General features: G+C 45.5%; 1 protein-coding gene across 3 annotated transcripts in view; it reads right to left on the minus strand.

Annotated features, from left to right (window-relative positions):
* The window catches only part of LOC141154236 (bifunctional heparan sulfate N-deacetylase/N-sulfotransferase 3-like), an 875193-nt gene that overhangs the window by 798388 nt on the left and 54117 nt on the right, over nt 1-22688 (minus strand). The gene's annotated exons all lie outside the window — the stretch shown is intronic.

The following is a 22688-nucleotide window of genomic DNA, read 5'->3' on the forward strand; positions in this document are numbered from 1 at the left end:
TAGAATAAATGTGATCCAAAATGTTATGTAAAATGTTCCCAATAAAAGCTTCAACTCAATCCACAAAAAGGCAAGTCCCCACTTAGGTCCATAATTTGTCAATGGAAATATAGGGGGTTTCCACAACACAATGGCTCTGGAAAGCCCTATGGCTCCTCATCTCCCAAAAGAAACCGTGAGAGTTTAACACTCTCAAATCCAAATGTCCCCCTCACTTCTGTGGCCCAGCGTGCCTAAACCACATTTAACGTTCACATGTTTGGCATTTCTGTAGCAATGAGACCCCACCTAATTTATGGGTGCATGTCTCCAGAAGCACAAGCTGGGCATAATGTATTGGACACTACAATGTACTAAGCACTACAATGAAAGGGCATTGCAATGTAAAGGTACTACAATGGCAGATTTGAAATTTTCATTCAGCAACATCCACTAATACTTGTTTCTGGAAAACATCCATGGAGTCAAAATCATCACAACACCTGTAAATAAATTCCCAGAGGGGTGTACTTTCCAAATTGGGGTCACTTATGGGGGTGGGGGTTTCTTTTCTTCTGGCACATAGGGGCTCTGTATATGGAGTGTGCAAACTATTCTAGGAAAATCTGTGTTCCAAGAGTCAAATAGTGCTCTGTCCCTCCTGAGTTTTGCCATGTGGCTAAGCAGTACAGTACAGCTACATATGGTGTATTGCTACTATCAGCAGAAATTGTGTGACAAATTTTGGTGCCATTTTTACCCATTTCCCCATGTGAAAATGTAAAATCTGGGGCTAAAACAAAATTTTTGTGGTAAAAATATAATTATATTTTCTTCACTACTCAATGGTATAAAATTCTGCGACACAATTGTTATGTTAATATGATCGATGCATTCTTATATGAATTCATATAGAAGTATAGTTTGTAAAATGAGGTCACTTATGGGGGTGTTCTGCTGTTCTGGCACCTCAGAGGCTTCCAGTGGGCCATGGCATCCGCAAACCATAACAGTAAATTCTGTGCTATAATATGGCCCTCCTTCCCTTCTGAAATTTGAAATGTGTATGAAAAGTAGTTCTTGATTACATGTTGGGTATTGTCGCACTCAGCAGAAATGGCACAACAAACTGAGAGGTCCATTTTTCCAATTATCCCTTATAAAAAATAACAATTTGGGGCTAAAACAACATTATTGTGGTGAAAATTCTTTCTTCAACGCCCAACAGTATAAAATTCTGTGAGACACATGTGGTGTCAACATACTCACTGCACCCCTAGATGAATTCATTGGGGGTGTAGTTTGTAAAATGGGATTACTTTTGGGAATTCTGCTGCTCTGGCACCTTAGGGGCTCTGCCAGTGTGACATGGCACCCTCACTCTTGCAAAATCTTAACTCCAATATGGCTCTTCTTCCCTTCTGAGTTTTGCTCTGTGCCTCAAAAGTAGTTATCGACCACATATAGAGCATTGGCGTACTCAGGAATTTCGTAACAAATTGTACCATTCATTTTCTTCCATTATCCCTTTTGAAAATTAAAAACAATGGGCAAAATCCACATTTTAGTGGAAAAAATGGTAATTTTCCCAATGTTTGTTTTACAATTTTGTGATTTTTTTCTTATTTTCAGGGCTCAACGTTATGAACTCATGTGAAGCATTTGGGGCTTCAAGGTGCTCACCACACCTCTAAATAAGTTCCTTAAGGGGTTTAGTTTCCAAAATGGGGTTACTTGTAGGGGGTTCCATTGTTTAGGTACATCCGAGGCCCTGTAAACATGACATGGCATCTATCTATTCCAGCCAATTTTGCATTCCAAAAGTCAAATGATGCTCTTTCCCTTCCGAGCCCTGCTGTGTGCTCAAGCAGTAGTTTTTCAAAAAATATTGGGTATCAGTGTATTCAGGAGAAATTGGAAAACAAATTTTGGGGTTGATTTTCTCCTGTTACTCTTTTTAAAATGCAAAATTTGGGGCTAAAGCAACATTTTTGTGGGAAAAAATAACATTTTAATTTTTTCCTTCAATATTTCTTTAATTCCAGTGAAGCACTAGAAGGGTTAATAAAATTCTTGAATGTGGTTTTGAGCACTTTGAGGGGTGCAGTGTTTAAAACAATGTCCCTTTGGGGTATTTTTTGTCATATAGGCTCCTCAAAATAACTTCAAATGTGGTATGGTCCTTACTAGTGATGAGCGAGCACTAAAATGCTCGGGTACTCGTTGCTCGGGTCGAGCAAATTGGAATACTCGGGTGCTCGACCCGTGCAACGAGTCCAATGTAAGTCTATGGGAAACTCGAGCATTTTTCAGGCGGCTACCCCCGGCGGTCCGCAGAGGGCCTAAAACTTGCCCAAATCGATGGGAACAGTGCTCAAATGACATGGGAACAGCATGGGGAAGACCCCTGGAAGCATCTCTGACTCCCAGATCACAGCAACATGGTCAGAGTATTACACCACTTTTACGGACTCACAATAAAACATACAAAAACAAAACCAAAATGGATTTTCCTGGGAAATATGTTAAGGAACATCCTTTCCAGGGTAATGACTTGTATAGAAGGCAAAATAAATAACCAAAACCAAAAATACTCCTCCACACCTTGGGCTATGTTCACACGTTGCACTTTTGATGCATTTTTTCACTTTTGCATTGCTTTCAACCAAGACAACTGCATTCACCAGGAAATGTAATTTTAACATTTTACAACCTTATCTGGCCATGTGGTGTGTGACACATCATCAGACACATGCATACAGTGCTGAAGAGACATGGGAACAGCTTGGGGAAGACCTCTGGAAGCATCTCTGACTCCCAGGGCACTGCCTAAAAGTGTGCCCATCATAAGTGATCTTTGGCGCATGCGAAGATGGCTCCTGCCATGCACCTGTCGTTGCAGACTTGCAACAATCACCGTCCACGTCCTTGTCCCTCTGCGGCGTTCAGTTGTCCCTACCCCATTCCTTGGAATGCAAGCGCAAGTATGCAGTCAGCCAGCCACCCACCCACCCACAGGCTGCAATACTATACTTCCAAATTTTTGACAGTTGCTTGCACTTGAAATGTGGCCTATTAAGCTTGTGGAGGTGGAAGCTTTTCACAACCTCAAGCCGGCGGCGGCCGGGTGTCCATACTCGGTCCCCAGCCGCCACTATATTTCCCGGTATCGCCTCTGCCTTCCACAAGCATGGGTCCCACAACATTGCCTGTGCCCTCCCCAGTGCACTTACTGGGAAGGACCGCCTAACCACAAACACGTGGACAGGTGAATGTGGCCAGGGACGGTACTGAGCCTGTCCACAACTTTTTTTTGCTGACAGCTGTATTTAGCTCGGTGAAAGGACTGACAGAGAGGGAAACGCTATCAAGCCTGCATGTCATTTCTCACAGGAAGTCCTGTAATGCAGCTTGTTGCAGAAGCAATGGCAGCCCATCCAACATCAACTCGCCCTGGTCGGTGGTACTTTGACACACACACATCTTTCTTTGCGCATTTAATTTCTTGAATACAGAGTTGGACAATGGCCTGATCTGTAATGCTTTTTGAGAAATAACATGAGTAAGCATGGCCGATTCTCATTCAAAAAGAAGCCATAGAGTGTCTGGGAACCTTCCCCCACACTTTTCTTAGCCAGGGCTGCTTTTCGGCAGGGTTGGACGGGCCCACCAGAGAACCGGAGACTCCACGGCGGGCCCTGGCTTCTCCTTCAGGAGGGTTCATGGTGCCGAAGTGAGGCCATGATGATGATAGAGGCCACCATCTGCTTAGTTTTCTGTTACTAGGAATGCAAGTGCAAGTATGCAGCCAGCCACACACCAACCCACAGGCCGCAACACTAAACTGCCAGATTTCTGGGCAGCCCTTTGCACTTGAAATATGGCCTTTTAAGCTCATGGAGGTGGAAGCTTTTCATAACCTCATGCCCGCGGCGGCCGGGTGTCCATATTCGGTCCCCAGCCACCACTATATTTCCCGGTATCGCCTCCGCCTTCCACAAGCACGGGTCCCACAACATTACCCGTGCCCTCCCCAGTGCACTTACTGGGAAGGACCGCCTAACCACAAACACGTGGACAGGTGGATGTGGCCAGGGATGGTACGCAGCCAGTCGACAACTTTTTTTGCTGACAGTTGTATTTAGCTCGGTGAAAGGACTGGCATAGATGGAAACCCTATCTAGTCTGCATGTTATTTCTCACAGGAAGTCCTGTAAAGCTGCTTGCACTTGAAATGTGGACTTTTAGGCTCGTGGAGGCGGAATCTTTTCACAACCACATGCCTCATGCCTCATGTCCATACTTGGTCCCCAGCCGTCACTACTTCTCCTGGTGTTGTCTCCGTCTTCTACAAGCACGGGTCCCTGAACATTACTGCTGGTACTTTTATGGGGGAATTTGCTTGCCTCCTACCAGCCTGGAATATTTCCAGCAAACTATGGTACGACACCATGGTATTAGCACTGCCCCCAGTAGCAGTAGCAAAGCCATCCCCAATTTCCTTCTCAGGAATTTTATTTGGTAGACTGAGTGGCTGCCCAAATACATTTTCTCACAAAGGAGCTGAAGATAGAGTTTCAGCAGGTGCAAGTTTCTCCAGCCTGTTAGATATTAGAGGGTGAACGGAAGCACATTGGATCAGTGGTTAGCAATGAAGACTTGCAGTGCTGGGATCCTGGGTTCAAATCCCAGCAAGGAAAATATCTGCAAGGACTTTGCATGTTCTCCCCGTGTTTGCGTGGGTTTCCACCTCAGTAAAAAGCAGCCATAGAGTATCTGGGAACCTTTCCACAAACTCATCTTAGCAAGGACTGCTTCTTTGCAGGGCTGGACGGTCCCACCAGAGAATCCTCTGGTGTGCCTTAGCTTCTACCTCAGAAAAGTTCATGATAGCGGTTACTTTGCAGCTGCTCTGGGGCTCTTGAGCAGGGGAGAAAGGTTAGCCCTCAGAATCAAATCCTCTCGTGGGAACAATGTTTTTCAATTTGAAACAGCTTCCCAGTGGGAGATTTATTTCACCAGAGCCATATTCTTTAGCTCGGTGAAAGGACTGGCAAAGAGGGAAACCGTATCTACTCCGGCTGTCATTTCTCTGTTGCCAGGTTCCGCCCATTGTCACACACGACCATGCCTGGCTGTATGTTCAGCGGTGAGAGGCACAGATCAGGCTGCTGTGTTACAGCTTTCAACAACTCTGCAGCGCTGGGCAGTTTGTCAATTAAGCATTAAGCATGTTATCTTCAGCACAGCCTGTTGCCGCTTGGCCCAGGCAGTGCTGCAGTGCTGTCAGCTTGTGACTGATGTGGTCATTTCGGAGGAGGTGCATGAGCTGAACAATATAATTACATTGTTGGTAAATTGGTGACGCTGTATTTTATACTAAAGATCCTATTGTTTTGTTTTTTTTTTTATTTTTTTTTAAGACAAATGCATTCACCGGGAAATGTCATTTTAACATTTTACAACCTTAGCTGGCAATGTGGTGTGTGACACATCATCAGACACTTACTGTTTTATTTATGATGGAGGGACTCTGAAAGTCATAAAGCCTATTTTTATAGGGAAATCAGACGGCCTTTACTATTCTTAAAAGGCCAGCAGTCGGACCTCGCTATTGTTAGAGAGCCATCAGCCGGCTATGCTTTTCTGTTCCCATTATTAACAAGTGGGTCTCCTATACCGTTATTGTGTATACAGTGACTGCAAGGGCTGCCAAAAATTTGGACGCAACCCAATACCCCTTTGAAGAGACATAGAGGAGGGTCTCAGCAAAATAAATGCTCCCATTATAAAGAAGAGGGTCTCCTATAAGTGGTAATGCCCATGCTGTGACTGCAAGGACTGCTAAAATTTGGGAAAAAACCCACTAAGAATTTAAAGACACATGGAGCAGGGCCACAGTAACAAGGCACGACATATTCAAATTAGAAAGGAGAGGGTGAGCTATTCAGTCATAGGGTATGCAGTGAGTCCAACGGCTGACAATGTTAGGAAAAAACCCACTGAGAATTTAAAGACACAAAGAGCAGGGCCATAATTACAAGGTACAACATGTTCCCATTAGAAAGGAGAGGGTCTGCTATACAGTTATAGAGCATGCAGTCAGTCGAACAGCTGATCAATTTTTGTAAAAACACTATAAAAATTTAAAGACACATGGAGCAGGGCCACAGTACCAAGGTACGACATGTTCCCATTAGAAAGGAGAGGGTCTGCTATACAGTTATAGGGTATGCAGTGAGTCCAACAGCTGACAATTTTAGGAAAAACCCCACTAAGAATTTAAAGACACATGGAGCAGAGCCACAGTAACAAGTAGGACATGTTCCCATTAGAAAGGAGAGGGTCTGCTATACAGTTATAGGGTATGCATTGAGTCCAACGGCTGACCAATTTTAGGAAAAACCCCACTAAGAATTTAAAGACACATGGAGCAGGGCCACAGTAACAAGTACAATATTTTCCCTTTAGAAAGGAGAGAGTCTGCTATACAGTTATAGGGTGTGCAGTGAGTCCAACGGCTGGCAATTTTAGGAAAAACCCCACTAAGAATTTAAAGAGACACAGAGCCCGGCCACAAGTAGCAAGGTACAACATATTCCCATTAGAAAGGAGAGAGTCTGCTATACTGTTATAGGGTATGCAGTGAGCCCAACGGCTGACAATTTTAGGAAAAACCCCACTAAGAATTTAAAGACACATGAAGCAGGGCCACAGTAACAAGTATGGCATGTTCCCATTAGAAAGGAGAGGGTCTGCTCTACAGTTATAGGGTATGCAGTGAGTCCAACGGCTGACAATTTAAGGAAGAACCCCACTAAGAATTTAAATACACATGAAACAGGGCCACAGTAACAAGGTACGACATGTCCCCAATAGAAAGGAGAAATTCTTCTATACAGTTTTAGGGTATGCAGTGACTCCAGCGGCTGACCAATTTTAGTAAAATGCCACTAAGAATTTAAAGAAACACAGAGCAGGGCCACAGTAACAAGGTACGACATGTTCCCATTAGAAAGGAGAGAGTCGGCTATACAGTTATAGGGTATGCAGTGAGTCCAACGGCTGACAATTTTAGGAAAAATCCCCACTGAGAATTTAAAGACACACAGAGCAGGGCCACAGTAACAAGTAGTGTTGAGCCACCCCCGTAGTGTTCGGGTTCGGTTCGGTTCGTCGAACACCGGGATGTTCGAGGAACTGTTCGTGGAACACCTTAGAACACCGTCGAACACCGTCGAACACCATTAAAACCAATGGCAGGCGAACAAAAACACATAGAAGCACATAGAAAACACCTTCAAAGGTGTCCAAAAGCTGACAAACTGCTCAGAAGACACTCTCTTTAAAAAAGAGCGGCATACACTGGTACCCGACAATTTAGACAAGAAGGAATAGAGCATCACACATAGATTAGATAGATAGAAACATGTCAATCACATATATAAGAAGTACAGTGACAGTGTTGGTTACTGTACTTGTCATTTAGTGTTAAAGGATTTATTAAAAAAAATATTAGTGTTTTCATGCACCGTCTCTTTAAAAAAGCCGGCCGGCAATTCAGCATTGGTACCCGACAATTTATAACAGATAGAATAGAGCATCACACATAGATTAGATAGATAGAAACATGTCAGTCACATTTATAAGAAGTACAGTGATAGTGTTGATTACTGTACTTGTCATTTAGTGTTAAAATAAAGGATTTATTAAAAAAAAAATTTGCGTGGCTCATCTGGATGCCGTCACAGCGAGACACTGAGGACCACAAGCATGCCTGCGCTTCTCAGTGTCTGCCACATGGCAAGCTGGAGGGCAGCGTTCAGCTGCGGTCCAGCCTGTCATGTGAATGTAGCAGAGCTGAAGCTGTCGTGGGAACCATGGAAAGGTAAGGATGATGTTGGTTTATTATTTTACTTTTATTGCAGGAGATCGCTGGCTTCAGCTGGAATGGGCGTGATGGTAAGTATGGTTTAATTTAGAACAATAAAGAATTGTGTGTTTATTTCAATTAAAGGACTTTATTCTGGGTGTTTGTGTTTTTTTGTAACTTTGACTATGGGGTTAGTAATGGGGGTGTCTTATAGACGCCTCTCCATTACTAACCTGGGCTTGATGTCAGCTGGCATTATAAGCTGACATCAACCCCAACCCTATTACCCCACTGCCACCGCTACAGGGCAGTGGGAAGAGCGAGGCTAATTGCCAGAATTGGCACATCCTATGGATGCGCCATTTCTGGGACGGCTGACGGCTGGTGTTTCTAGCCTGGGAGGGGGCTAATATTCATGGCACCCTTCCTGGGCTATTAATATCAGCCCCCAGCTGACTGGCTAGCCTTTGCTAGCTATTAAAATAGGGGGGACCCCACGTCATTTTTTTGGGGGTCCCCCATTTTTATAGCTAGTAAAGACTAGGTATTCAGCTGGGGGCTGATATTAGTAGCCTGGGAAGCTCTGTGGGTATTACCCCCTTCCCAGGATTCAAACATCTGCCCCAGTCGTCTGCTTAACCTCCGCTAGAGACTACAATTACGGGGAACCCCACGCCAATTTTTTTTTTAATAAATCCTTTATTTTAACACTAAATGACAAGTACAGTAATCAACACTATCACTGTACTTCTTATAAATGTGACTGACATGTTTCTATCTATCTAATCTATGTGTGATGCTCTATTCTTTCTGTTATAAATTGTCGGATACCAATGCTGAATTGCCGGCCGGCTTTTTTAAAGAGACGGTGCATGAAAACACTAATATTCTTTTTAATAAATCTTTTACACTAAATGACAAGTACAGTAAGCAACACTGTCACTGTACTTCATATATATGTGGCTGACATGTTTCTATCTATCTAATCTATGTGTGATACTCTATTCTTTCGGTTCTAAATTGTCGGGTACCGGTGTATGACGCTGCTGAATTGCCGGCTTTTCATGTTTCACTGTGAGCACTGTTCCCATCGATTTGGGCAACCACTGTAATGCCACAACCACCATGGCTGTGGCATTACAGTGAGTGGCAGACAATCCCTGCATGATTGGTGCTCTAAATAGCGCCAGACATGCAGGACACGCTTTTGGTGCACTAACAGTTATCGAACATAACCTCGAACAGCCGAATTTTTTGCAAATCGTTCGCGTTCGTCGAACGAGTCGAACACCGCCCAAAACAGCTTGAATTTGAGATTGGCGAACAGTTCTAGTCGAACACCGCTCATCTCTAGTAACAAGTACAACATGTTCCCATTAGTAAGGAGAGAGTCTGCTATATAGTTATAGGGTATGCAGTGAGTCCAACGGCTGGTCAATTTTAGGAAAAACCCCACTAAGAATTTAAAGACACATGGAGCAGGGCCACAGAAACAAGAACAACATGTTCCCATTAGAAAGGAGAGAGTCTGCTATACAGCTATAGGGTATGCAGTGTGTCCAACAGCTTTACCAATTTTAGGAAAAACCCCACTAAGAATTTAAAGACACATGGAGCAGGGCCACAGTAACAAGGTACGACATGTTCACATTAGAAAGGAGAGAGTCTGCTATTCAGTTATAGGGTATGCATTGAGTCCAACTTCTGACCAATTTTAGTAAAAACACCACTAAGAATTTAAAGACACGCAGAGCAGGGCCACAGTAACAAGTAGGACATGTTCCTATTAGAAAGGAGAGGGTCTGCTATACAGTTATAGGGTATGCAGTGAGTCCAACGGCTGACAATTTTAGGAAAAAGCCCACTAAAAATTTAAAGACACATGGAGCAGGGCCACAGTAACAAGGTACGACATGTTCCCATTAGAAAGGAGAGGGTCTGCTATACAGTTATAGGGTATGCAGTGTGTCCAACAGCTGACCAATTTTAGTGCAAACACCACTAAGAATTTAAAGACACACAGAGCAGGTCCACAGTAACAAGGTACGACATGTTCCCATTAGAAAGGAGAGAGTCTGCTATACAGCAGTCCAACGTCTGACCTAAAAATTTGGAGTCACTACAATGCCCCTTGGAAGAGACGTGGAGGAGGGCCTCATAAAAAAATGTTCCCATTAGAATGGAGCGGGCCTCCTATACCTGTAATGCCCATGCACTAAGTGTATGGGATGACAAACATTTACCCCTGGAGGGTATACATGATGATACTGTATCAAAAAATCTTTTTACGGGCATCATAAACACCCTTTAAAAAAATTAGGTGGGTGTTGCATCACAGACCACGGTCACCCTGGTGATATGGTGGTTGAGGATGAGGACAAGGAGGAGGACAAGAGCAAATAGCCAAAATCAGGAAGCATATACCCATGTGTGGGAGTGAAAAGGTGCATGGGTATACACCTCTCAAGAAAAGACACTGGATTGGAGTTTATGTTACGCTGCTATCATTCGGTGGTGTTGAGAACTTAGGACCAATCCAGCCGTTGTTAATTTTTATAAGAGTCTGCCTGTCAGCTTTTTCAGCTGACAGGCGGATGCGCTTATAAGTTATAATTCCACCAGCGGCACTAAAACCCGCTCTGATAAAACGCTGGCGGCAGGGCAGGCAAGGATCTCCAAGGCATAGAGAGCCAGTTCATTCCACGTATCCAGCTTAAATACCCAATAATTATAAGGCACAGCGGAATCACGGAGGACGTTGGTACAGTCAGCAAGGTACTCCCTCAGCATCTTCCCAAACTTTGCACTCCTTGTGAGAGAACAACGCGCCTCAGGGCCTGTCCGATGGGAGGGTCTGAGAAAACTCTCCCAGAACTTTGACAGTGTTCCCCTGCCTCTGCTGGATTGAAGTTGTGTCTCTCTCGCCTGTACTCCTTGGTTGTCCAATGAAGTGTGCCCTCTGCCACCAGTGTTTTCAGATGGGAATTTTTTTAATAGTTCCGCAACAAGGGCCTTCTGGTACAGCCCCATTTTTGTAGACCTGTCCGCCTCAGGAATAAGAGATATAAAGTTCTCCTTGTAGCGTGGGTCTAGAAGTGTCACCAACCAGTAATGACTGTCACCCAAAATTTTGAGAACGCAAGGGTCATGGGAAAGGCAGCGCAACATAAACTCAGTTCAAATTCTAGAGAAACATTCTGGTACCACGCTATTTTTTCAGAAGATCAATCACCAGGGCATAATTCAGACTGTGTGCTTCAAGACTTAAATGGTGGTGCACATCCAAGAAATATTTCAATCACAAGCAAGAATAGAAGGAAAGGCAGCACTCACCCAGTCTTCTTTAAAACGTTCCTTTATTTTTGTGTGCGGAGCATTTCAGCGTGCAGCATTGGACTGAGACCCCGAAGGGTATGCGGAGGAGAGGAAAAAAGGGACAACGGCCGTTTCGCTGCCTTCCGGCGCTTCAACATAAACTCAGCCATGCGTTCAAGACTACTAACAAGCAAGACTTCCGTGTCCTCACCAAGAGGATGACAGACCATGCTCTCCTCCTCCTCTTCATCCTCCTCTCTGTCCTCTGGCCATCCATGCTGAACAGACGGTATGACAGCTGTGCAGGTAGTGCCATCTATAGTGCATGAAACTAGCTCCTGTCCTTCCTCCTCCTCCTCTTCCTCATTGTCACCCAATCCACATTGGGATGAGATGAGGCTGGGCTGTGTATAATCACCCTGTATGGTTCCTTGCTCCATCTCATCGTGCTCCGCCTGCAATACATTCTCTTTGTGAGCAGAGAGCGTTTCAGAAGATAGAGAAGAGGGATGGTGACACTAATTATGGCGTCATCGTCGCTCACCATCTTGATGGAGTCCTTAAAGTTTTGGAGGATGGTACATATGTCTGACATCCATGTCCACTCCTGAGGTCTTATGTGTGGAGTCTGAACTGAATACCGACGGCCCTGTCCTGCTCACAAATCCTTCCCAACATCTGCAGTGTAGAGTTCCAACGCGTGGGGACATCACACACCAGTCTGTGAGCCGGAAGCTGCAAACGCTGCTGAAACACTGTAAGGGCGGCGGAAGCTGTAGCTGACTTTCTAAAATGGGTACACAGGCGGTATCTTTCACAAGCAGATACGACAGCACCGGGTAGTTTTTGAGAAACCGCTGAACCATGAGGTTAAGCACATGGACCAGGCATTGTATGTGTGCGAGCTCGCCTCGCCTCAGAGCCGCCACCAGTTTCTGGACAATATCACACACGACCACTTCTGGCTGTTGGTTCAGCATTGTGAGTCGCAGATCTGCTTGCTCTTTCAGAGCTGTCCTCAACTCTTCAGCATTGTGCGTTTTTTCACCTAAGCATATTAGCTTCAGCACAGCCTGTGGCTGCTTGGCCGAGGTAGAGCTGCAGTGCTTCCAGCTTGTGACTGATGTGGTCATTTCGGAAATGAAGGCTGAAGAGGAGGAAGAGGCTGAGGAGGATGAGGTACAGTAGCTGTAGACCATGGAGGCAACCGTGATTGATCTAGGGCCCGCAATACTTGGCATCGGGAGGACGTGTTCCGTCCCAAGGTCCGACTGGGTCCCGGCTTCCACTATTTTAACCCAGTGTGCCGTCAGCGAGATGTACCGTCCCTGCCCACAAGCACCTGTTCACGTGTCCGTGGTTAGGTGGACTTTACCGGTAACTGCGTTGTTGAGAGCACGGCTAATGTTTTGGGACACGTGCTTGTGTAATGCGGGGGCGGCACACCGGGAGAAATAGTGGTGGCTGGGGACCGAATACCGAGAGAAGACCGCCGCCATCAGGTTGCGGAATGCTTCCTTCTCCACGAGCCTAAAAGGCAACATTTTGAGCGCAAGCAGTCGTGAAATGTGAGAATTTAGTAGTGTGGCCTGTGGGGCGTTGGCTGCATATTTGCTCATGCGTTCCAAAGACTCGGGTATGGACAACTGAACGCTGCGCTGGGACAAGGACATGGACGTGCTTCCTGATGCTGCTACTTGAGAGTGTGTAATGACAGGTGCAGGGCAGGAGGCATATTCGCATGCCCCATGGACAGGGGATTGGTTTGCATCCACAACAGCGGAAGAAGCAATGGTGCCACCCGCAGACACTGTTCCTGAACACTGGGGTTCGGCCTACAAAGTTGGGTGCTTTGCTGCCATGTGCCTGATCATGCTGGTGGTGGTCAGGCTGGTCGTTTTGCCACCCCTGCAGATGATGGCCTGGCAGGTGGTGCAAATGGCCTTTTTGGGGTTATCGGCAGAGTCTTTAAAAAACAACCAGACTCGGGAAGACCTAACAGTTGTACTGGCAACTTCCTTCGTGTTGGTGTTACAGGGAACGGTTGCCTGCCTTCTGTCTGCGGCCACCACTCTGCTTCTTCCTGCCTGTTGGGGTGCTCTGCCTCCCTGCCACTGTGTGCTGCTGACCTCGCTCTGCATGTCCACCTGCCAGGTTGGGTCAGTAACTATATCGTCCACCACCTCGTCTTCCACTTCCGCACCCTGGTTCTCCTCCTGACTTTCTGGCAATTGTGTCTCATCATCGTCCACCTCTTGTGACACTTTCCCACCGTCGCCTTCGTGTGACCGTGGCTGCTCAAATATTTGGGCATCGCTACACCCGATCTCCTTTTGCCCCGCTTCAAGTGGACCGGGCGAGAGGCTCGAATCTATTAATGGAAAATTGAACAGCTCTTCACAGTGTTCAAGTGTGGCATCAGTTGTCTCTGGGTACTCGGCATGGTGGGAGGAAGGAGGATCAGGGTGAGGAATAAGCAGTCCAGACTCACGGCTACTGAGACTTGACAAAGTGGAAGACAGGGTGGTGGTAGGGGTGGCTAAGTGACTGGAAGCATTATCCGCTATCCAACCAACAACCTTTTGACATTGCTCTGGGTTCAATAATGGTGTAGTGCGGTCCCCTAGAAATTGCGACAAGAAGGTCAGGCGAGAAGATGTGGGTGTTTGTTGTGAAACAATTTTGGCTTGCCCACGGCCTTGTCCTCAGCCTCTGCATGCACCATTACCACCACGTCCAGTTCCCAGTCCCTTGCCACTTGCCTTGCCCATTTTAAATGGAGGACAGTATCTTCCACGCTCACTACAAATGACTAAGTTTGGAGCGAACTTATATGTGATCCGTTTGACGGAGAAAACACAGTTTTAAATACCTGGTCTGTAGGTAAGTAGTTTAAACAGCAAACTGCTGTGAATTGCTTCACTGACACACTGAAATTTTTTTTTAATGGAGGCCAGAAATGGCAGTATGTTCTGAAAACATATATGTAATCCGTGTGACGGAGAAAACACAGTTTTAAATATCTGGCCTGTAGGTAACTGTTTTGAACAGCAAACCAGTGTCAAAAACTTTGCTGACACACTGAAAGAAATTTTTAATGGAGGCCAGAAGTGGCAGTATTTTCTGACAACGTATATATGAGCCGTGTGACGGAGAAAACACAGTTTTAAATACCTGGCCTGTGGGTAAGTAGTTTGAACAGCAAACTGCTGTGAATTGCTTCACTGACACACTGAAAATTTTTTTTAATGGAGGCCAGAAATGGCAGTATTTTTTGAAAACGTATATGTGATCCGTGTGACAGAGAAAACTCGGTTTTAAATAGCTGGAGTTTTAGCGCTGTAACATGGAAAGAACCTGGCTGTATTCTGCAGTGCCAACAAGCAAATGGCGCAGAAAAACGGTGTTCTCTGGATTGCTTTTTAAGCAAATTATGAGGATTAAGATGTAAAAAAAATTATTCCTGGCCCCTGAGACCTGAGCCTATTTCTAGAAATATAACAGCAGCAGAAGGCTGAACTGGAATGGAGCCTCTTGTCCTATGTTCACTGCAGTCTGTTATATACCCTGCCTGTCTGCCTGCCTATATATACTGCCTGCCTGATTTCTCTGCAGATGGATTAGTTTGTCCTCAAAAGGACTGTTTGTTAAGTTGGATATGTGTAATGTACGGTTTTTCTCCCTACACTACCTAAATCACGATTAAATCTCTCCCTGACACAGCAGCAGCTCTCCCTACACTGCCTGATCCGGAGTGACTGTGACGAGCATGGTGGCGCCAGGTCTTATACAGACCTGATGACGCTGTGCGGCCAGCCAATCACTGTAATACCCACAACCAACACGGCTACGGCATTACAGTGCATGGCAGGCAATCCCTGCATGTTCATTGGCTCTCTAAAGGGCGCCAAACATGCAATGAGGGGACCGGAGTTCCCGCCCGAGCAACCCGGAAATACTTGCCGAGCGCCGAGCTTGTCGAGCACAATGATGCTCGGGCGAGTACCGAGTAGTGGCGAGCGTGTTCGCTCATCACTAGTTCTTACAAATTTGTTTTAGAAATTGCCCTGGAAAAATGAAAAATTGCTGATAAACTTTTAACCCTTCTAACTTCCTAACAAAAAAAATAGCTTAAAAAATGATGCTGGCATAAAGTAGATATGTGGTAAGTGATATTTATTAATTATTTTGTGAGATATAACTATATAGTTTTAAGGGCATAAACATTCAAAGTTTGAAAATTGCTAAATTTTCCAGATTTTTGTCAAAATTTCAATATTTTCACAAATAAATGCAAAACATATCGACCTAAGTTTACCACTATCATAAAGAACAATGTGTCATGAAAAAAAAAATTTGAATCACAGGGATATGTTTAAGCATTCTAGAGTTATTACCTCATAAAATGACATTGATCAGTAATGTAAAATTGGACTGGTCAGGTAAGTTTAAACAGGCTCGGGGGAGAAGAAGTCAAAAGAAGAAATTTATCCTTCAACTTCAACCAGGAGTTGCAAAGAAAGGTAAACCCCCCTCCCCTAAAAAATTATAGCTCTTACAAATCTATAATTACTATTACCATCAGATCGGCCACTTTTTGGCTGTAACTCATCAATATTCTGTCAGGACAGACGTCCGCTCAGAGGAAAGACTTCAGTGCAAAAAGTGCCCACTCACTGGCTGCAGAGATATGGGTCTTTTTATTTAGTGCTAATTTTTACAGTCTTTACTAAGGGGGCGTGGCTCACAAGGTAATGATGCAGAGCAGTCTAAAGACACGCCCCAGAGAATCCTATGAGCCACCCCCACTTATAAATACCATATAAATTGGCTGTAAGGTCCATCATATATCTGGAACAATGTGGCAGATTTTAGGAAAACAAAATCTCAGAGAAGCTGCAGGAATAAAATTTGAGCAAAAATTGGTCACTTGATCTAGTGACAGGACCTCTTTAATGACCACCTCTAGAATCCATTTTCTTTTTTCTGGATTTGCATTGTCCATTTACTTCATTAAACGGAAAACACAATATAACCTTAACGAGCTTGAAACTGTGGAAATCCTTCATCAGATTGCATCTACGAATGAATATAATGTCTTCTGGAAGTTTCCTGTGGGGGCACACAATGCGTCAATGTGTAGGTCTTTTTACTTAGAGTAATCATGTTTGCTTGTTCAATCAGACACAATTTAAAATGGCAAATCTACACTTATTCCATTTAAGCAATGGATAAATATATATGTAATTGGAAGCTAGTATTTAAAATGATATAGAAAAATTCTGTTCATTTACTTCATCAATTATAAAGATCTGTGTTACAAATGTGCTTTCAGCTTGTGTGCCATAGAGAATTTGCCATTAAAAAAATCTACTGTCGACTAAGAAATATGGTTACATTAGTTGTAATTACTCTCAAGGGTAACATGATAGATTGATTTGCCTGATGATATGGGAGTATTAGATTTGCTTTAAACTACTGTATAACTTCAGTATTACTGCACGGTCAGGTTCTTGTAAATATTACATACCACCAAGGTATTTTTATTTCCCCCACCGTTCAATGGAATTTATGTCTTACATCTTGGTAATGTATGGTTTTACAGGATTACCGAAAAGTGTCTTTTCTACCCAAAAGTTGTCCATAGTTAACAGCACGTTTAAAAAAAACTACACATCTATGCTCCCTCATTAGTGTTGAGCGAGCAGGCTCGACACTGCTTGGTACTCGCCCGAGCATCTCACTACTTGGGATGTTCGGCAAGCACCAGCATTTCCGGGTTACTTGGGTGGGAGCTCGGGTCTCCGCCCTGCATGTTGGGCGCTCTTTACAGAGCCAATGAACATGCAGGGATTGCCAGCCAGTCACTGTAATGCTGCAGCCATGTTGGTTGCGTGCATTACAGTGATTGGCTGGCCGCACAGTGTCACCTCGACTATATAAAACCGGGTGCCGCCATCTTGGACACAGTCGCTCTGGATCAGACGGTGTAGGGAGAGTGCTGCTGAGTTAGGGAGAGATTTATACTGCAAAATAGGTAGTGTAGGGTCTCTAAAGCCTGAAAAATCAAACAAACAGTCCTTCTAAGGACTAATATCCATTGCAGATATCAGGCAGGCAGGCTGTATAGGAGATGCAGTGGTTATACCAATAAACACTGAATTACAGTCCTGTGTGCTGCTTTTCAAATTGCTAGACATAGCCCCAGGTCTCAGGGGCCATGAAAAATCCTTTTTTTTTAATCTAAATCTTCTTTTTTTTTTTTCCTCAGTCAGACTGTACAAATACCCATCTTATTAACCTTTTGGTATTCCCCCCCCCAAAAAAAAAAAATGAGTGTGTCTGTGAGTGTTCAGACACAAATATATCTTTTTAAAAGAGTCTGATGTAAGCCAGATAACTAGAACTGTGGTTTTGCAGTTCCACGGTTCAAATCTCTGTATTATCCACTTTTTTGCCTTTTCTCAATAAAAAAAAACAGTTTGAGTGTCTCGCTGTCTGTTCAGACTCAAATATATCTGTTTAAAAGAGTCTGGTGTAGGCCAGATAACTAGAACTGTGGTTTTGCAGTTCCACTGTTCAAATCTCTGTTTATCCACTTTTTTGCCTTTTTTCAATAAAAAAAAAACATTTTGAGTGTCTCGCTGACTGTTCAGACATAAATATATCTGTTTAAAAGATTCTGGTGTAGGCCAGATAACTAGAACTGTGGTTTTTCTTTTCCACGGTTCAAATCTGGGTGTAATCCACCTTTTTGCATAAAAAAAATCAGTTTCAGTGTCTTGCAGACTTTTCAGACACAAATATATCTGTTTAAAAGATTCTGGTGTAGGCCAGAGAACTAGAACTGTGGTTTTCCTCTTCCACCGTTCAAATCTCCTTTTCATTACCCTTTTGCCATTGATAGTGGGAGTGTAAGCTATTTTATTTCATTTACAATGGGCAAGGCGCATGGCAAGGGATGTGGAACTGGATGTTCTGGTGATGGTGAATGCAGAGGACGGGGACGAGGCCAAGGTGAAAATGTGCCACAACCAACAGCCACATCTTCTCGCTCCCAGTTCTTGACCGAATTACTAGGGAAGCACACAACAGCACCACTATTGCGAACTGATCAGTGTGAACAGGTTATTAATTGGATAGCAGATAATACTTCCAGTCACCTGGGCACCACCACCTCCCGTCTGTCTTCCACACGGTCAAGTGTTAGTAGCCGTGAGTCTCAACTGCATACTCCTCCTCACCCTGATGCTCCTTCATCCCACCATGCCGAGTGTCGTCAGACAGCAACTGATCCCACACTTGGACACTCTGAAGAGCTGTTCACTGGTCCATTTCCATATTTGGGCCCCTCGCCTGCTCCGCTTGAAGTGGTGGAAGAGGAGATCCCATGTAGCGATGGCCAAATATTTGAACAGCCACGGCAACAGGAAGGCAACGCTGGCAATTTGCCACAAGAGGTGGACGATGACGAAACACAATTGCCACAAAGTGAGGAGGAGGACCGTGGTGCGGAAGTGGAAGAGGAGGAGGTGGTGGATGATCTAGTAACTGACCCAACGTGGCAGGAGGACACGCAGAGCGAGGCCAGCAGCACACAGGGGGAGGGAGGCAGAGTACCCCAACAGGCAGGAAAAAGCAATGTGATGGCCGCAGACAGAAGGCGGGCAACCGTTCCCCGTAACACCAACACGAGGGACGTTGCCAGTACAACTGGTAGGTCTGCCAGAGTCTGGAATTTATTTAAAGACTCTGCTGATAACCCCAAAAAGGCCATTTATACCACCTGCCAGGCCAGCATCAGCAGGGGTGACAAAACTAGCAGCCTGACCACCACCAGCATGATCAGGCACATGTCAGCAAATCACCCGACTTTGTGGGACGAACCCCAGGGTCCACGACCAGTGTTAGCGGGTGTCACCACTGCTTCTTCCGCTGTTGTGCATGTAAGAGAACCCCATGTTGTGCGTGCAAGGCAATCCCCTGTCCATACTGCATGCAAAGATGCCCCCTCCTCTCAGTCTTCACTTGTTATGGAAGTTTCTCAAGAAACAGCATCAACGTCCACGTCCACGTCCCACCCCAGCGTTCAATTGTCCATATCCCAGACCTTTGAACGAAAGCGGAAATTCGCAGCCAAAGCCCCACAGGCCACAGTCCTAAATTCTCACATTTCACGACTGATGGCGTTGGAAATGCTGCCTTTTAGGCTGGTGGAGATGGAATCCTTCCGCCACCTTATGGCGGTTGCCGTCCCTCGGTACTCGGTCCCCAGCCGACTCTATTTTTCCCGGTGTGCCATCCCGGCACTACACAAGCATGTGTCTCAAAACATCTGCCGTATCCTCAACAACGCAGTTACTGGGAGAGTCCACCTGACAACGGACACGTGGACAAGTGCTTGTGGCCAGGGACGGTACATCTTCCTGACTGCACACTGGGTAAACATAGTGGAAGCCAGGACCCAGTCGGACCTAGGGACGGAACACATCCTCCCCACACCAAGGATTGCGGGCCTTATGTCAGTCAGAGTTGCCCCCACAGTGTACAGCACCTGCGAATCCTCCTCCTCCTCATGTTGAGCCTCCATCTCAGATATCACTACATCAGTTACAAGCTAGAAGCACTGCAGTACTGCCTCAGCCAAGCGGCAACAGGCTGTGCTGAAACTCATAAGCTTAGGTGATAAACCTCATACTGCTTGTGAGTTGTGGACAGCTGTGAAAGGGCAGGCAGATCTGTGGCTGACACCGCTGAACCAACATCCAGGCATGTTCGTGTGTGACAATGGCCGTTACCTGATGGCGGCTCTGAGGCGAGGGAAGTTCACACACGTACCATGACTGGCTCATGTGCTTAACCTCGTGGTTCAGCGGTTTCTTAAATCGCACCCCGAGTTGCCAGATCTGCTCGTCAAAATACGCCGCCTGTCAGCTCATTTTCACAAGTCGGCTACAGCTTCCGCTGCCCTTGCTGTGTTGCAGCAGCGTTTGCAGCTTTCGGCACACCGACTGGTGTGTGATGTCCCCACACGTTTGAACTCTACCCTCCACATGTTGCAAAGGATTTGTGAGCAGAAGAGAGCAGTTGTGGAGTACCTGCTGCAACAAGGCCGTCGATATTCAGGTCAGACTCCACACATAAGACCTCAGGAGTGGACCTGGATGTCTGACATATGTACCATCCTGACAAACTTTGAGGAGTCCACCAAGATGGTGAGTGGCGATGATGCCATAATTAGCGTCAGCATCCCACTTGTCTATCTTTTGCAACGCTCTCTGCAGAGAATTAAAGAGGAGGCATTGCAGCCAGAGTATGATGAGATGGATCAAGAAGCCATAGCGGGCGATTACACACAGCCCAGCCTCATCTCATCCCAACGTGCAATGGGGGACAATGAGGGAGAGGAGGAGGATGAGGAGGAGGAGGAGGAAGAACAGGAGCTGGTATCATGTGCTGTAGACGGTAGTACCTGTACAACTGTCATACCATTGGTTCAGCGTGGGTGTCCTGAGGACAGGGGGGAGGAGGAGGATTAGGAGAGCATGGTCAGTCGTCATCTTGGTGAGGACACTGAAGTCTTGCCCGTTACCAGTCTGGCACGCATGGCTGACTTTATGTTATGCTGCCTTAACCGTGACCCTCGCATTGTCAAAATGTTGGGTGACAGTCATTACTGGTTGTTAACACTTTTAGACCCCCGCTACAAGGAGAACTTTCACTCTCTTATTCCAGAGGTGGAGAAGTCTACAAAAATGGGGCAGTACCAGAAGGCCCTTGCTGCAGAACTGTTAAAAAATTTCCCATCCGAACGGCAGAGATCACAGTTCGTTGCCCAACCAAGGAGTACAGGCAAGAGAGACGCAACTCCAATCCAGCAGAGGCAGGGGAACACTGTCAACGTTCTGTGACAGTTTTCTGAGACCCGCCCAGCTTACAGGCCCTGAGGCGTGGGGTATTCTCACAAGGAGTGAAAAGTTTCAAAAGATGGTGAGTGAGTACCTTGCCTACCATACCAGCGTCCTTCATGATTCCTCTGTGCCTTTTAATTATTGGGTATTCAAGCTGGACACTTGGAATGTACTCGCTCTGTACGCCTTGGAGGTCCTGGCCTGCGCTGCCGCTAGCGTGTTATCGGATGGTGTTTTTAGTGCCGCTGGGGGAATTATAACTGATAAGCGCACTCGCCTGTCAACTGACTATGCTGAGAAGCTGACCCTTATCAAAATGAACAAGGGCTGGATTGGGCCAGACTTCTCATTACCACCAAATGACAGCAGAGTAACATAAAGTCAAATCCACGGTGTTATTTTGGGAGGTGTATTCCCATGCACCGCTTCACACCCACACATGGGTATATATTTCCTCATTTCGGCTGTTTTTTGCTCTTCTCCTTATCCTCAGCCTCCACCACCTCTATACCACCAGGGTGACCGTGGTCCGGGTTGCCAGCGTTGCAAGTTCCTCTGTCCTAATTTTTGGCAGCTTTTGCTTGGAAGGCATAGGCAAAGACTATGGGAGACCCACTCCCCAATAATGGGAATAATGTTTTTAATATGCAGTACTGCATGGCTCTTGTAAGGGGCATTGCAAGTTCCTCCGTCCTAATTTTTGGCAGCTTTTGATTGGAAGGCATAGGCAAAGACTATGGGAGACCCACTCCCCAATAATGGTAATAATGTTTTTAATATGCTGTACTGCATGGCTCTTGTAAGGGGCATTGCAAGTTCCTCCATCCTAATTTTTGGCAGCTTTTGCTTGGAAGGCATAGGCATTGACTATGGGAGACCCACTCCCCATTAATGGGAATAATGTTTTTAATATGCTGTACTGCATGGCTCTTGTAAGGGGTATTAAAACCATCTTGTTAAGCTACTGTGACCTCCACGTCTCTTCCAAGGGGCATTAAAACCGTCTTGTTAAGCTACTGTAACCTCCATATCTCTTCCAAGGGGCATTAAAACCGTCTTGTTAAGCTACTGTGACCTCCACGTCTCTAACAAGGGGCTTTAAAACCATCTTGTTAAACGACTCTGACCTCCACGTCTCTTCCAAGGGGCATTAAAACCATCTTGTTAAGCTACTGTGACCTCCATGTCTCTTCCAAGGGGCAATAAAACTGTCTTGTTAAACCACTCTGACCTCCACGTCTCTTCCAAGGGGCATTAAACTGTCTTGTTAAGCTACTGTGACCTCCACGTCTCTTCCAAGGGGCATTAAAACCGTCTTGTTAAACCACTCTGAACTCTACGTCTCTTACAAGGGGCATTAAAACTGTCTTGTTAAGCTACTGTGACCTCCATGTCTTTTCCAAGGGGCATTAAAACCATCTTGTTAAACCACTCTGACCTCCACGTCTCTTCCAAGGGACATTAACACCGTCTTGTTAAGCTACTGTGACCTCCATGTCTCTTCCAAGGGGCTTTAAAACCATCTTGTTAAACAGCTCTGAACTCCACGTCTCTTCCAAGGGGCATTAAAACCATCTTTTAAGCTACTGTGATCTCCACGTCTTTTCCAA

Source organism: Phyllobates terribilis, unplaced genomic scaffold, assembly GCF_046119375.1.
Source record: "Phyllobates terribilis strain yellow unplaced genomic scaffold, ASM4611937v1 Scaffold_1__5_contigs__length_1240528914, whole genome shotgun sequence".
In the NCBI taxonomy this organism is placed as follows: domain Eukaryota; kingdom Metazoa; phylum Chordata; class Amphibia; order Anura; family Dendrobatidae; genus Phyllobates; species Phyllobates terribilis.